At 52.5% G+C, this 14,319-nt stretch overlaps 1 protein-coding gene across 3 annotated transcripts in view; it reads right to left on the reverse strand.

Annotated features, from left to right (window-relative positions):
- Nucleotides 1-14,319, reverse strand: part of OSBPL6 (oxysterol binding protein like 6) — a 3,803,429-nt gene that overhangs the window by 2,508,959 nt on the left and 1,280,151 nt on the right. The gene's annotated exons all lie outside the window — the stretch shown is intronic.

Consider the following 14,319-nt stretch of genomic DNA (forward strand, 5'->3'; position numbering starts at 1 on the left):
CATAATGGGAGTGGGGAAGGCGTTAATTACGCCACCGTAAATTACGGTGGCGTAATTAACTCCATGGTCCCTTAGCGCCATGGATTTTAACACCTGCTAAAAGCAGGTGTTAAAAGCGCCATGGCGCTAAGGGACCTCGTAATTGGCGGTAAGGGGTCGGCGCAGCTAACGCTGGCGTAAACCCCTTACCGCCAGGGTCGTAATGAGGCCCTATGAGCCTGGCGCCTTAGGCACCAGGACTGATTCCTACTATGAGCCTGGCGCCTAAGGCGCCAGGACTGAACCCAGATAGCCCCTAGCCAGGGCTGCTGAGGTTTTACTAAATGTCTAGATGCCTGCTCCCGGGGCTGATGGGCTTGGTCCGCGTGCCTGGGGGTAGGCATCATGACACCCGTCTGCCATTTTCTTGATGCCGTTCCAGAGGTTCACAAGGCTCGATCTCCGAAACGAGAGAGCCGATCCAGATTGACGTTTCAGAGAAGGTTTGCCGGGTCATCTGCCACCATAATTTTGCCTCTAGCTACTTCTGGGTCTCATTTATTGGGATTTCAGGGCCCTGAGAACAGGATTGGGCACAGGAGCTCACCAAGGTCGCATCCAACGGCTTCCCCGGCTGGCCAGGCCCCCGTCAAGTACTATTTTTCTTCTACTCTCAGCGTTGGTAGTTGTGAAGATTGATAGCTAAATAAATGATAAATTACTCACAGTCCTTATTCCCCTTTCCTCCATACTGCATGGGCGTGCCTTCCAAGGGGACATAACCTTTTTCACCAGAAAAAACAGTCTTCCCCATTAAATTTAGAGGCATGCAGGGGTGCGGCCCAGGGAGCATGCGCTGCCCTGACTCCGCCCTCCGGCGCCACACCTCAGTCCCCATTGACGCGTCAACGATAGATTTAACATTGCCTAATGACACCAGTATTATTAGGGGGGAGGTTGGTGGGACGTATGGAGGAAAGGGGACTACGGACTAAGAGTACGGTCCCCTTTACTACATACTGCATGGGCGATTACAAATGAATGTAGCCCCAGGTTGGCGAGGAGACCCTCATTAAGCAAATAGGTTCGGGAGAACCGCCTGTGGGAAAGCTGCCTCAGCTCTAGAGCCGGCATCCAAACCGTGATGCTTGCAGAAAGCCGAGGGAGTGGCAAAAGTGGCCGACCTGCTTATGACTTGCCAAGGGACATGGCGCTGGAATGCGATGGCCGTTGCCTTGGCCCTGACTGCGTGGGCGTGCATGTTCGCCGGAAGCGGCTTGTGCTGGCCCTCGTACGCTTCCTTGAGAACATCCAGCGAGATATGGAGGCCTTGGAGGCCTGATCGCCAGGTTTTGAGCCTCCTTAAGTGACAAACAGGACATCCGATTTGCGGAAGCCCTTGGTCCTGTCCAAGTAAAATTTCAGGGCACGCCTGACATCCAGGCAGTTCAGCACCCTCTGTGCTTCGTCCTTGGGATCGGGAAAGACCGTAGGAAGGACAATTTCCTCATTCAAGTGGAAAGCCGACAGCACCTTGGGCAAAAATGCTGGGTGTGTCCGCAGAACTACTTTGTTCCTGTGAAAGGTAGTATATGGTTCTGAGGCGACCAATGCCTGTATTTCGCTGACTCTATGAGTCGAGGTGAGGCCGACTAGCAAGGCCGTCTTGATGGTGACCAGCCTGATGTCCGTGGATGCCATTGGCTCAAACGGTTTGTGCGCCAACACGCCCAAGACTATGTTGAGGTCCACACAGGGTGCAGCCTCTTGACGGGCGGTTATAGCCTTGCAAGCACCGTCAAATGTTTCTTGACGATAGGATTGGAGGAGTGAAGATCCCCTCCTCCGAGTTCCTGTAAGCCCCTTTGGCTGCGAGGTATGTACGGCAGGTGTCCACCTGCACCCCAGAGTGGGCGAGGTGCGCCGAGAAGGAGAGCACGTCGTCCAAAGAACATGCAGGGGGTTGATATCCTTGGCGTCTGCCCAGTGGAAGAATCTGGTCCATTTTCTTTTATACTGGGCCCTGGTAGCCTTGCTCCTTGCGCCCTGTATGATTTCCAGATTATCCTGGGAGAGGTTGAGGTGCTGCAGCATTACCTGCTCAGGTACCACGCTGTGAGGACTAGTTTCTGTGAGGCGGGGTGGATGACCCGGCCCCTTGTTGCGCCAGAAGATGTTCTGGGCCTGTCGGGAGGCGAATCGGAGGCACCTCCGAGAGGCTGAGCAGCTCCGAAAACCATGGCCTGGCCAGCCACCATGGACTATTAGAATGATGTTGCGTTGGCGAGACCCCTTGATCTTGCATATCACTCTGTGAATCCGTGGAGTGGGCGGGAAGGCGTAAACCTTCATGCCGTTCCACTGAAGCTGAAATGCGTCGCCCAGGGAGCCGGGGTCCTGTCCCTGCCAGGAGGCGAACTGAGGGCACTTCCAGCTGTGCAAGGTGGCAAAGAGATCCACCTGGGGTTGACCCCACCCGTTGAAGATCTCCTGAATCACAAGGTTGTTTAGCTGCCACTTGTAATTGTCCGCTGCTGAGCCTGTCTGCCTCCAGGTTGGCTTCCCCCGGGAGGTGGACTGCCATGAGGTAGATGTTTTCCAGGACCCACATGCTGATTGCCAGTCTGCACAGAGGAGGGGATCTGGTGCCTCCCTGCTTGTTGACGTAGTACATGCTGGTCGAGTTGTCTGCCTGGATGAGGACAACCTTGCCCCTGAGAAATGGTAGGAATGCTCTGAGCGCTAGTCCGATGGCGTTCAGCTCTAACCAATTGATGTGGTATTCCTGCTCCTGTTCGAGTTCAGGTGCCATGGACCAAGAGATCGTCCAGGGTGGCTCCCCAGCCCTCGAGCGAGGAGTCTGGATGATGGTGGCCTGCGCGGAGGCTGCCGAAAGGGCTTGCCCGTCCGTAGGTTGCAGTCCCTGGACCACCATGTTAGGTCCGGGTGGAGAAATGGAGGAATGTTGATCATCTCGGACTGGGAGCCCCACTCCTGGTTCCAAGAGGCCGCAAAGTGCAGCTGAATCCTCCTCATCCTCAATCTCGTGTGTGGAACGGCTAATAGGACTGCCGCCAAGAGACCCAGGAGATGCTGGTACCACCATGCCGAGGTCACCTCTCTGCCGAGGAAGTGGGAGGTGGCACTCTTGATGGCCGAGATCTTGTCCTCCGAAGGAAATACCTTCTCGGAGCACGTGTCCCAGGGGAGGCCCAAGAATGTCAGTCTGCGTGGGCTGCAGCTTCGACTTCTTGAGATTGAGCGAGAAGCCCAGTTCGTGCAGTGTGTTCATAAGGGCATGGGAAGAGTGGTGAACCGCTTCCGTAGATGTAGCCTTGATGAGCCAGTCACGAGATATGGGTAGATGTGGAGGCCCTGCTCTCTTAGGAGGGCAGCCACTGTATTCATTAGCCTGGTAAAGACCCTGGGGGCCGAGCTGAGGCCAAAAGGAAGGACCTTGTATTGAAAATGGTAGCCCATGATCCTGAACCGTAGGAAAGAATGATGGGGCTGCCAAATTGGGACGTGTAGGTACGCATCCTTCAGATCCAGGGAGCACATCCAGTCTCCCTTGCACAATGTCTCCGCTATAAAAGCTGGCGTAACCGTCTTGAATATTTGTAGGGGCAAGGAGAGGTTGAGGGTGGAAAGGTCCAGCACAACTCTCAGGCCCACCTGGTTCTTCTTCTGAATGGCGAGAATCCTGGAGCAAAACCACAAGCGTCGCTGGGAGGCTGGGACTTCCTCCACTGCCTGGCTCTCTACGAGTGACCGGATCTCCACCAGAAGAGTTGCTGTCCCAACGTGAGGGAGTGGAGGGGAGGAGGGAGGAGAGGCTGGGATGCGTAGGCGATACCCCGTGGATACTACAGAGAGGATGCAGGGGTCCGTGAAATTCTAGTGCCAGAAATGTGCATGGCGAGCAAGCCTGCCCCCAAATGGAGACACTTGGACCCGAAGGGGCGTGTCATGCCTTCTTTCCCTCAGAGGCTGTCGCAGAGGAGGGGGACTGGAAAAAGCCCTTATTCCTCCCCGCCCTTTTTGTTGCTTGCACCGGTTCTGAGACGGCAAGCGGTCCGGCTGCCTGGATCTCTGTTCCTGGAAGCCGCAGAACCCTGCATACGTACGCCCCCTGTCAGAGCGCTGCTGTGACTGGATGTACGACTTGGGCATGGTCTTTGTCAAGATGGATAAAGACTTGGCCGTTTGTGAGCTGTTTTTCTTCTTGTCCAGCTCTTCGTCCGTGGTGGAGTGGAAGAGCCCCCCCCTCTCAAACAGAAGATCTAATATGCATTCCTGGACGTCCGGGTTCAATTTCGTTGCCCGGAGTCAGGCTGCCCTTCTCATGTCCATGGCGATACAGATGGCATGGCCAGAGGTGTCAATATGGGCCACAGTGGATTCCATGAGGTCCTGCGCCACCAGCTTTGCCTCGGCCAGTCCCGCCTTAAAACGTGATTGGCTCTGCATAGGGAGTTCCGGGAAGAAGTCTGCAATTTCCCGCCATAACCTTTGGTTGGCGGCTGCCAGCATGGCATCAGCGTTGGCCTGACGAAAATGCAAGGACGCGCTAGAATAGAGTTTCTTCCCGTAAGCCTCCAAGATCTTCTCCTTGCCTAGCAGCACCACAGAGGAGGAGGCTGAGGACAACGGAGGCTTGGAGTATAGTGATGCTGCAGCGATCACCAGGGAGTATGGCTGAGGATGGGAAGATAGCAAGAGTGTATCCCCCTCCATCTGCCTGTACTTGGCGTCCAGGTGTCGATTGACCGGCTGGACCGAGTGGGGCTTGAGCCAACCCTTCTTGGCCAGGGAGACTACATCGGTTTGCAGTGGAATCCCCGTTTTGGCAGAGGGGCATCACGTGAGGACTTCAGCCAGAACACCCTCTGCCGGCTGCTCAACCTCAGGTTGGGGTAGGCCCAGGTACTCCACCAGCCCTGCAAGACGTTCGGGGAAGGCCCTAGCTGAGGATGGCGTGTCCGGATCCTCCTCCTCATCCGTATTCTATGGATCAGGAGGAACCTGTGGAGGTGGAGGAGTAGCTGAAGCCAGAGGCTGGGGTACAGTGACTGCAGCCAGAGGCTAAGGAGGAGGCTGGTATGGAGCCGCCTGAGGAATCGGCTGGGGGGGTCAGTGGCAGCAGCTGCGCCGGGGTTGCCGGCGGAGGTGCTTGTGGTGCCGCTAGCATCGTAGGGAGGATCTCCGTGATGGCGTCCTTGAGGATAATCCCCATTCGAGGTGACTTCATGAGCCCGAGGAACCTCTCGAAGAACCCCTCTTCACTGGCCAGAGGTGGTAGGGGGTACCGACAGGGTAGCCGGGAGCTGCTGGAGCTGCTGCATACCCTGTCCGTATGGACGCAGTGGGAAGCTACCCTGCGCATAAGAAGGATAGGCCACGTACCTGGTTGAGGCCAGGCCCACCTTGACACTTGTTCTTCGACGAACTTCTGGAATGGTGTCTGACGGGTACCTCTGTCTGGCGCAGCGGCCATCTTGTTGAGCTGTTTGCCACATGCCTGCGACGTATTGCTCGGCTCGCTGGGCCCAGCCTCCTCCAAGACTCTTGCGTGTGGATGACGAGGCCTACCCTGCTCCTCGGGCCTAGACCCGGTAGGTGTGACACCCTCGACCTGGGGGTCGGTAGAGCTGCGTTTGGACGCCCCCTCGGCCATATTGCTGGTACGAGGACGGAGCCCCTCGGATGATGATCCGGTACAAGAACCTTCTGGTCGCTCAACACTGCCACCGGGAGGATCCAAGGATCCCTCGGCCGGTAGCTGCAGCAACCTCGGTGCACGTGCTGGTACAAGGACCTGAACGGTACCTCCCACACGGGAGAGTCCTTGGGAAGGAGTCTCCATTTTGGGGTGCAATGGAAAATAGCAGCCCTACCTTGGGCTTGGCTCAGTGTTTCACGAAGTTCTTGAGGTCTTCTGGAGGCGACTTCTGGAAGAGCTCCCTCCACCTGTCTAGTCTGTTCTTCAGCGATTTCGATGACAGCAAGCCACACGCTGTACAAGCTTGCCAACCGTGGTCTGGGCCAAGGTAACGTAGGCAGAGGGTGTGGGGGTCTGAAGTTGGGAAGAGCCTGTTGCGGGATGGACACCTGCTGAACCCCGTGAAAGTCAACAGGCGCCCGGGAGGAGCGTGACGCCTAAGGACCGAGCATCTGAATGATAAAAAACAAAAAAAGACAAAGAGAAGAGGTCTCCACGCGTGGAATTACATGGCTTAAGCCAAACCCAGGAGCACTGGTGAATTTGCCTCGTTCCCGTCGATGCGGAAAAGGGGACTGAGGTGTGGCACCGGAGGGCGGAGTCAGGGCAGCGCATGCTCCCTGGGCCACACCCCCGCGCACTTCTAAATTTAAAGGGGAAGAAGGTTTTTTCTGGTGAAAAAGGTTCTGTCTCCCATCCCTTGGAAGTGACGCCCATGCAGTATGGAGGAAAGGGGGCGGGACGTAAGAGTATAGTGCGCATCACGGATTGCCTTCTGGTTAATCAGGCACTGTCTGCGTGTTAGACACACGTTTAACTTGGCAGCGCATAGCTGCATTAGCATTCCCAGGGGAAACAGAACTTCGTAGTTCCGGCGGTCGCCCTTTTCGGCTTCCGTCATCGAGTCCCTAACAGCGCAGGGATTTTTCTCCCTTTGTATACTAGCATATCTCAATGTTTTACCGAGCCTGGCAGCGGTCGAAGAGGGTCATAATTCACCTCTCTCATGGCCGCTCGGAACGCAGGAGCTCCACCGGAGTCCCATTCAAGCGCCATCTAGTGGGGGCAGCAGCACACTGCAGGCGTTTTTCCTCCGTAACTCTGCTCCATTCATATAGCCCATTCAGAGTAAACAACGAGATTGCCCTGCTATGTGCCATTATGGGGCAGACCCAAGTAATACTGATAACTCCTCAGGAGAGTGAATATACTGGTGAAGCTTTGCAATATATATAGTAATATATTACCTGGATACTTATATATGCATAAAGGCATACAGAAGGGCACAAGTCATTGAGCTATCAGGGAGCGAGTCCGGCGGGGAAGGGCCTTCCAGTCTCCTGGAAACCCCCTCATTGGGCAACGCATAGAGAAGGCAACATGGGCAGGACTCAGGCCCATAGCCAACAAACTCGATTTCTTACAGGATTGGGTGGCTTTTTGGCAGGGCCCCGAAGCCCTTAAATCCAAGCCGAACAAGTGGCGGTGACAAGATGATGACAAGCGGACACAATCTCAGACTCTGTCGCGCAAGGAGACCACAAAGACAAAACATACTGAAGATAGAGGGTGGCGAGTTGGTAAACCCTCCAGCCCTGAGGAAGAATCAGAGGCCACAGAAGATAAGGGGTACTCAGACTCGCTCAATGACCAAGAGAGCTCTCACGTATCGATCAGCTCAGAAGCTTTGCAAGACGAAGAGCCTCGTAAAAAACATGAGAGCTGAGAAAAAGCACCGGGAGAGCCTCCCAAGTGATGCATTTGACCCAGATGCTCTGTGCACCTGAGGTCTGCAGAATGGGAACCACCTGAGAAGGTGGCTACTTACTTGTATAAACGCCTGCATACGCCTCTCAATAAGTAGGCAAGAAGTAAATTAAAGGCATTATGCCGTAGACCGTCGCTACCAGATAAAGTGGCAGAAACACCTGAGGTAGATCCTCGGATGTTAACCTTTATGATGAAATATGCCAAAGATATTAAGAAGGGCATAGATCATTCGTGCAGGACCTGCCAAGACAAACTCCTGGATACAGTGGTTCCTCTTGCCAAAATACTGCAGATAGCAGAAAAAGTGAAAGGAGGAGAAGCGATCGACCCGAACATTCTAATGGGCTGGGCACCAAGCAATATGTTTGTTGGGCAAGGCCAATTGCGCAATTGCCACAAAGTGCAGACGAACAATCCTAGTTAAGATCGCCCCCAAGCTGGGCGATCTGGCATCCTCCGAGGCTGTGTCGGCGGCCAAAGGACTTCTCTTTGGTGATAATTTTGTGAAGGATATGTCGTTAAGGCCCTACAGGAGCGCACACTGACGTCAGGAGTACAGACGACCCAACCCCTTCTTCCTCTCTCGCGGAAGGGGCAGAGGCTGCGGTTGGCGTGGCAGCAACAAGAAAACACAGGATGCCATTGCAGGTGAGACTGCAGGCGTAAGCGTCTTGCGCAGCGGCAGGCAGCACGATTCCCCCCACTGGGGGCAGGCTGGAAGCGCACGCGCAAGCTTGGCGAGAGCTTACAACAATTTGTGGTTCTTAGGCACAGTGCAAGGTTTCCGTCCCGACTGTAACGCTTACCTGGACTCCTCGGGTGCGTAATGCTTTCTCAGCCAGTCGATCTGTTACTTGGGCACTTTTAGGATTCCTTTTCTGTGTTTATGTTTTGTAGAGCTCTCCATCCTGTATTCTACAGGGGTGCGCTGGCATGACGAACTTTGAACTTGGAAGCCTGCGGAGTTCAATCGACTCTTGTCTTTATAATGTCATTGCTTTTATAGATTTGTCTTGGGTAGGTATTTGGTGAAAATACGATAGTTTGTTAGATTCTGAATTGTCCCTACGTTGCAGAGATCTCTCTTTCTAATATTTTTCCCTTAATCTTGCAGGTTCTTGGAATTTTAGAAAGGTTAGTGGCTGTGGAATGACTGCGGAATTATTCGGAATGAAGCAACGTTTAACAAACGGAAGTTCGTCTATGTGGAGTAATTGCAGCCTTCAGGGAAGAGCGCGGTATAACTAAGCAGTGAAAACTTGAAGAAACTTCAGGTACGTAACTTAGTTAAACAACTTCTTTCTTATTTCTATTAAGTTCGTTTGTTAATTAAATAACTTTTGTTTGCAGGTTTTTGAAAAGCTGAGCAAGAAATACCTTCAGAAGATGCAGAAACTGCTGAGGAAACTTCTGAATGAAGGTACTGCGACCGCAAACAAAGACTGCTGTGAAGAAGATGCTACGGCTGTGAGGGAACCTCTGACAGAGGTTGCAGCGGCTACGAACAAAAACAGCTGACTGAAGAAACGTTTCGGAAATACTTCGGTTCGGTAAGTCTTTTCAAATACTATGGAATTATGGGTTTTTTTTCTGTGAAAACTAATGTCTCTGTTTTTCTCCTTTGACAGGTTCTGTGAGGAGACACGTCGGTAGCGTTACCCACTGTCAGCGGAGCAGACGCGAAGCGAGCGCTCCAGCGGAGGCGGGACTTAAGTAGCTAGCTCCCACTGCAATAGGTATAGAGTGTGCTGTGAGTTATCAATGGACCTAGCGGTGGCCATGTTTGGAGTATCAAAACCACTGTAAGCGCTATGAGAGCCTATGGGTGCACATGCTAAAAATGGTACAAATACCATTTGTGCCAGGCTTGTACCCACTGATCACCTGCTGACTGATGTGATGTCCCTTGCTTCTCCTGTATGCCTGAATGGGAAAAGTGCTCATTTATTGGGATCATGACATCGACTTTTTGCAGGTACCAGTGCAGAAACAGTCATGGGTTATGTCAGTCGCAGATCAGGTTCTCTTAGACAAGGAGCTAACAGAGCTTCTAAACAAAAAGGCCATAAGACCAGCGGTTCAGGGAGATTTCTGAGCAATGTCTTTCTGGTGAAAAAGAAACTGAAGGTCCGGTGGTGATCAATCTCAGGGAGTTGAACACTTTCCTAGCATACCGGCACTTCAAAATGGAGGGTATCCACTTCCTCAGGGATATCCTTCAAAATGGAGACTGGCTAGCACGCATAGGGCCTCATTACAACCCTGGCGTTAAGGGGTTAACGGCGCCGTAAAAGGCTGCAGCGCCGTTAAACGCTTAACGCCCGATTCACACTTTAACACCTGCTTTTTGCAGGCGTTAAAGTCCAACCCGCTAAGGGACCTTGGTGCTAATTACGGCACCGTAATTTACGGTGCCGTAATTAGCGCCTTCCCCATTCCCATTGTGCCCTATGGGCCAAAAATGAGAATGGGCCATGGTGAATGGGGAATTACCGCCCCACCAACCTTGTAATGGGGCGGTAATTCCGCCATCCACCAAGGCGGAATCCGGCATGGACCATGGTGCTAGTAGCACCATGGTCTAACGCCAGGGTCGTAATGAGGCGCATAGACTTGAGTGATGCCTATTTAGCAGTCCTCATCCACGAGTCCCACAGACGGTTCCTGCAATTCCTCTGGCAGAGCCAGAAGTGGGCATTTACTTGCCTCCCATTCGGCCTATCCTTGGCATCGTGGTGTTTCACCAAGCTCCTCAAACCATTTGAAGCGAGGCTATGCGAGCTTGGGTGGTGCATGATTGTGTACCTCAATGACATGTCTCATTTCACAGGATCCAGGGTAGCTACAAGAGCAGATAGCCCTCACATCGCGGCTTCTGGAATCTCTGGGTTTCATCGTCAACTGGAACAAATCGGAGATCAACCCACAGCAAAACATTGAGTTTCTGGGTTTCGGCAGCTTCCCTAGCGGTGACAAAGAGCCTAAGATTAACGACATAAAGAGGGAAATCAGGTCCATCCTAACTAGGGATCATATTTCACTCAGGAAGCTGGCGAGGATTGCGGGGCGCATTGCATCATCTATTCAGGTGATTTTCCCGGGTCCCCTTCATTATCGTGCCCTTCAACGGCTCAAGATTCAGTTTCTCAGCCAGGGATGGTCTAAAGAGAAGTAGGTCCCCATGTCAGCAGAAGCCAAAACAGAGCTCAACTGTTAGCTCAGACACATGGAGACATGGAACGGATGGGCCATCTGCGGTTCCACATCGGATCTCATTATAGAGTCGGATGCCAGCCATAGCGGATGGGGAGCTTGCTGTGGGGAGCCGTCGACTGTGGGCCCTGGAGGAGGCCAGGTGTCACGTCCATTGCCTGGGGCTTCTAGCCGGCTCCTTTACAATCAGTTGCCTATCCCAGGAAAGGGCTCAATGCTGCATTCTGTTGACAATTCACAACATTTCAGCAGTACTATACATCAACTGTCTAGGTGGGACGATGTCCAGATGGTTGGCAGAACTAGCAAAGTACTTCTGGTTCTTCTGTCTAGAGAGTGGTCTCAGCGTCACGGCGGAGTACCTCCCGGAAAAGTCCAACCAGGTAGCGGAGCTGGAATTCCAGACACTTCAGGGACTCCAGCGACTGGAAGCTGGACAGCCAGGTCTTCCAGGCCCTCATGCAGAAGACCGGTCCTTGCCAGACAGATTTGTTTGCATCCAGGCTGAACCGTGACCTTTCACAGTTCTTCAGCTGGAGACCGGACCCGGAAGCAGCAGCCAGAGATGCTTTCCTACAAGAGTGGGGTCCGCAGGGGAACTTTGACTTTCCCCCCGTTCTCCATGATTGCGAGAACCCTAGCGTACACAAGAGAGCAGCAGGCCAGACTAGTAATAGTGACGCTAGCTGGTTCCCGGACCTGCTGGAACTAGCCTGAGACACCCCACTCCTGCTTCTGGCAGGACAGCAACACCCGTTAGTTGAGATGGAATCCCTATGCCTGATAGCTTGGGTCATTTCAGGGCTACCTGGTGAAAGCAAGGACTATCTGGAGAGGCTGAACTCCTCATCAGGGAATCCTGGGCTCCTGAGGCAGCCATGGTCTACAGGACAGTTTGGCACAGATGGCACATCTGATGTATTGCTAGGAACATGGATCCCACACAGTAGATGTAGCTCATGTAGTCAACTTTCTGGATAACCTTGCCTCTCACGGCAAAGCCTATCGGACTGTGAACATGGCCAGGTCGGCCATCTCGGCTGAACACAGTCTGATCGACAAAGTCCCAGTCAGCGAACATGCCCTGGTGGTACGACTACTCAAGGGAGTAAACGCCAGCCAGCCTCCAATGCCGAAGTACTCTTGTATGTGGATATAAATGAGGCTCTTTGGCTCTTCCAGAGTTGGCCAGATAACGCACTGTCCAGGATGGATATCTCAGCTAAATTAGCAATGCTGTTATGCTCGGTAGCCTGCAAGAGGGTTTCGGACGTAGGAGCTCTGTAGTTGGACAGGAAGTCGTTTTATCCAGTGGGTGTCACCTTCCACATTAGACGAAAACTTCCATTAGGACAGATACCTTTCCGGCTTTTCCGGAACAGCCTATCAGGCTAGCAGGGGAGTGCAGCCTTTTCTTTGCACTCCGGTAACCACACAAAACGGTTTCTACTGCCAACCTGGCCAGATGGGTGAATTGGATGATACAAGAAGCAGGAATAGATCTCTCTTTTTGGTGCTCACTCTGCCTGAGGAGCCATGGCGTCCAAGGCTTTCGCCAGCGGGGCCCATCTGCAAGACATCCTAAAGGCTGCGGACTGGTCAAACAAATCTACTTTTTTTTCCCACTTCATTTTTATTGAACATTTTGAAATGACAGAATAATCATTAAATCACAAAAATGAGATCTGATTTAACTTTGCCCCCTCACTTGCCCTCCCCCCGCTTGAGAACCGGGCCCAACCGGGCACTGAGGATTTTGGAAAGCACTGCTTTGGGACAATAAGCCGTAGGTAGGCTGACAAGTAGGGTTCACTGAATGCACTAAAAACAATGTGAGTGTTGGAGAATGTCTTTTGTGGAAACAACGGAATGAGTCATTTCAGGGCAGGATTCATCAAAAACTCATTGTATCACAGTCTTCATGGAGGAGCACCACTGCCCAATCCATCAAAAAGGCACTCATTGTGTCGTGGGCCAGCGCTTAGTTTCTCATAAGTGAAGATGGCACAGAGTTTGGCAAGCCACTCTGCTCTGGTGGGTACTAAAGTATTCTTCCATTTCTGAGCCAGGGGCAATCTCCCAGCTCTCAACATGGCTTGGACAACCTTAGGGATACTACTCGCTTCTGATTCTGGGGAGGGGATACCAAACAGGGTGTAAGGGGAAAGATAGGCCCACTATATCCTTGGTCCAGCTCAAGAGGTCTGACCAATAAGTCTGGAGAGAGGGGCAAACCCACCACAAGTGAAACCAGGTCCCCCATTGGTCACACTCCCTAGGGCCGAGGGGAGAAACACCAGAGAACATTTTAGACAACCTATCAGGGGGGAGGTGCCAAGTGTGGAGGACTTTGAAGTTATGTTCCATGGCCGAGGTATAGAGGGAACCCGAGAAAAGTACCCCAAAGAGTTTAGACCCGGTCGCTTCTTTGAGCGCCCCTCCCAGTTTTTCCTCCCAAAAATGCTTGAATTCCTGTCTGCCTTCAAGCTCCGCTGTGATCAGAAATTTATATATCCTGGACAGAGATCCCTTTCTCGAGGTGGATTCCACAATTACTCTCTCCAGGCCCTGAGGGGGCGTGCCAGAGATTTGCTCCACTTGGGGCTGGTCAGGATCCCTTTTACTCTGAGGTACTCGAAGATAAACATCGGACAGCCCCCCATGACTTCCACTAGCTTGTCATACTCGATAAAGGTGTTATGTTGAAATAGCTGGGCGGCTCATTCCAAGCCCATATCCGACCAACTTTAGGAATCCCATAAGCCTCTCTTAACCAAATCAAGGGGGAGACCGCAAAAGGACGACAGGCCAGAAGGAGAGGGCTGCATTCACTTTGTCGTGCTTCCACAGGACCCACAGGACCGACAGTGTCGGGTGGCTTCTAACAGAGTCGGGAAGATCTCTGGACGAGGTCCACAGAAGATCCCTTACTTTCCTGGGGTGTGTATGTGTGTCTTCTATGTAGGTCCAGTAGGTTTGCATTTCATCTCTCATGTGTTCCAGCATTACCCTAAACTGGGCCGCTTTGTAGTATAGCCGCAAATCAGGGAGACCAAACCCTGCCAGAGACCTCGGGAGAGTCAAGGTTATGTATTTAATTCTTGGTCTCGTATCATTCCAGATAAATCTTTGTGTCATGGAGTGTAGGGATTTGAAGAATGCTTCTGGTAAGATCGTCGGGAGAGAGGTGAAGAGAGAGTAGCCAGGGAAGAATGTTCATTTTTATGGATAACATGCGCCCGAACCATGAGAGTCAGGGGAGCCCACCGTTGGAGGTCCGATCTTATCTTGGAGATGATGGGGGAAAGCTCAGTTCAAAGAGGTTTCCCAGGTTCCTTGGGAGGAGGATCCCATGATACGGGGTTGTCGTGCACTCTATTCTAATACCCCTCGTTGTTTCTATATCCTCAATGTCTCTGTCCCCCTTTCCCATTGGCATGAGGCACGATTTAGACGGGTTAATTTTCAACCCAGAAAAGACCCCAAATGTGCATATCAGGTCTAGGAGCCGCGGGAGAGAGATGTTTAAGTTGGTTAGGTAGGCGTGGATATCATCTGCAAAGAGTGAGAGTTTGTACTCAAGATCTCCACATCAGATCCCTGTGATCATCTGGTGCTGTCTTATAGCTATGACG

The sequence above is a fragment of the Ambystoma mexicanum genome, chromosome 9, assembly GCF_040938575.1.
Source record: "Ambystoma mexicanum isolate Mex_15411 chromosome 9, UKY_AmexF1_1, whole genome shotgun sequence".
Taxonomy (NCBI): Eukaryota; Metazoa; Chordata; class Amphibia; order Caudata; family Ambystomatidae; genus Ambystoma; species Ambystoma mexicanum.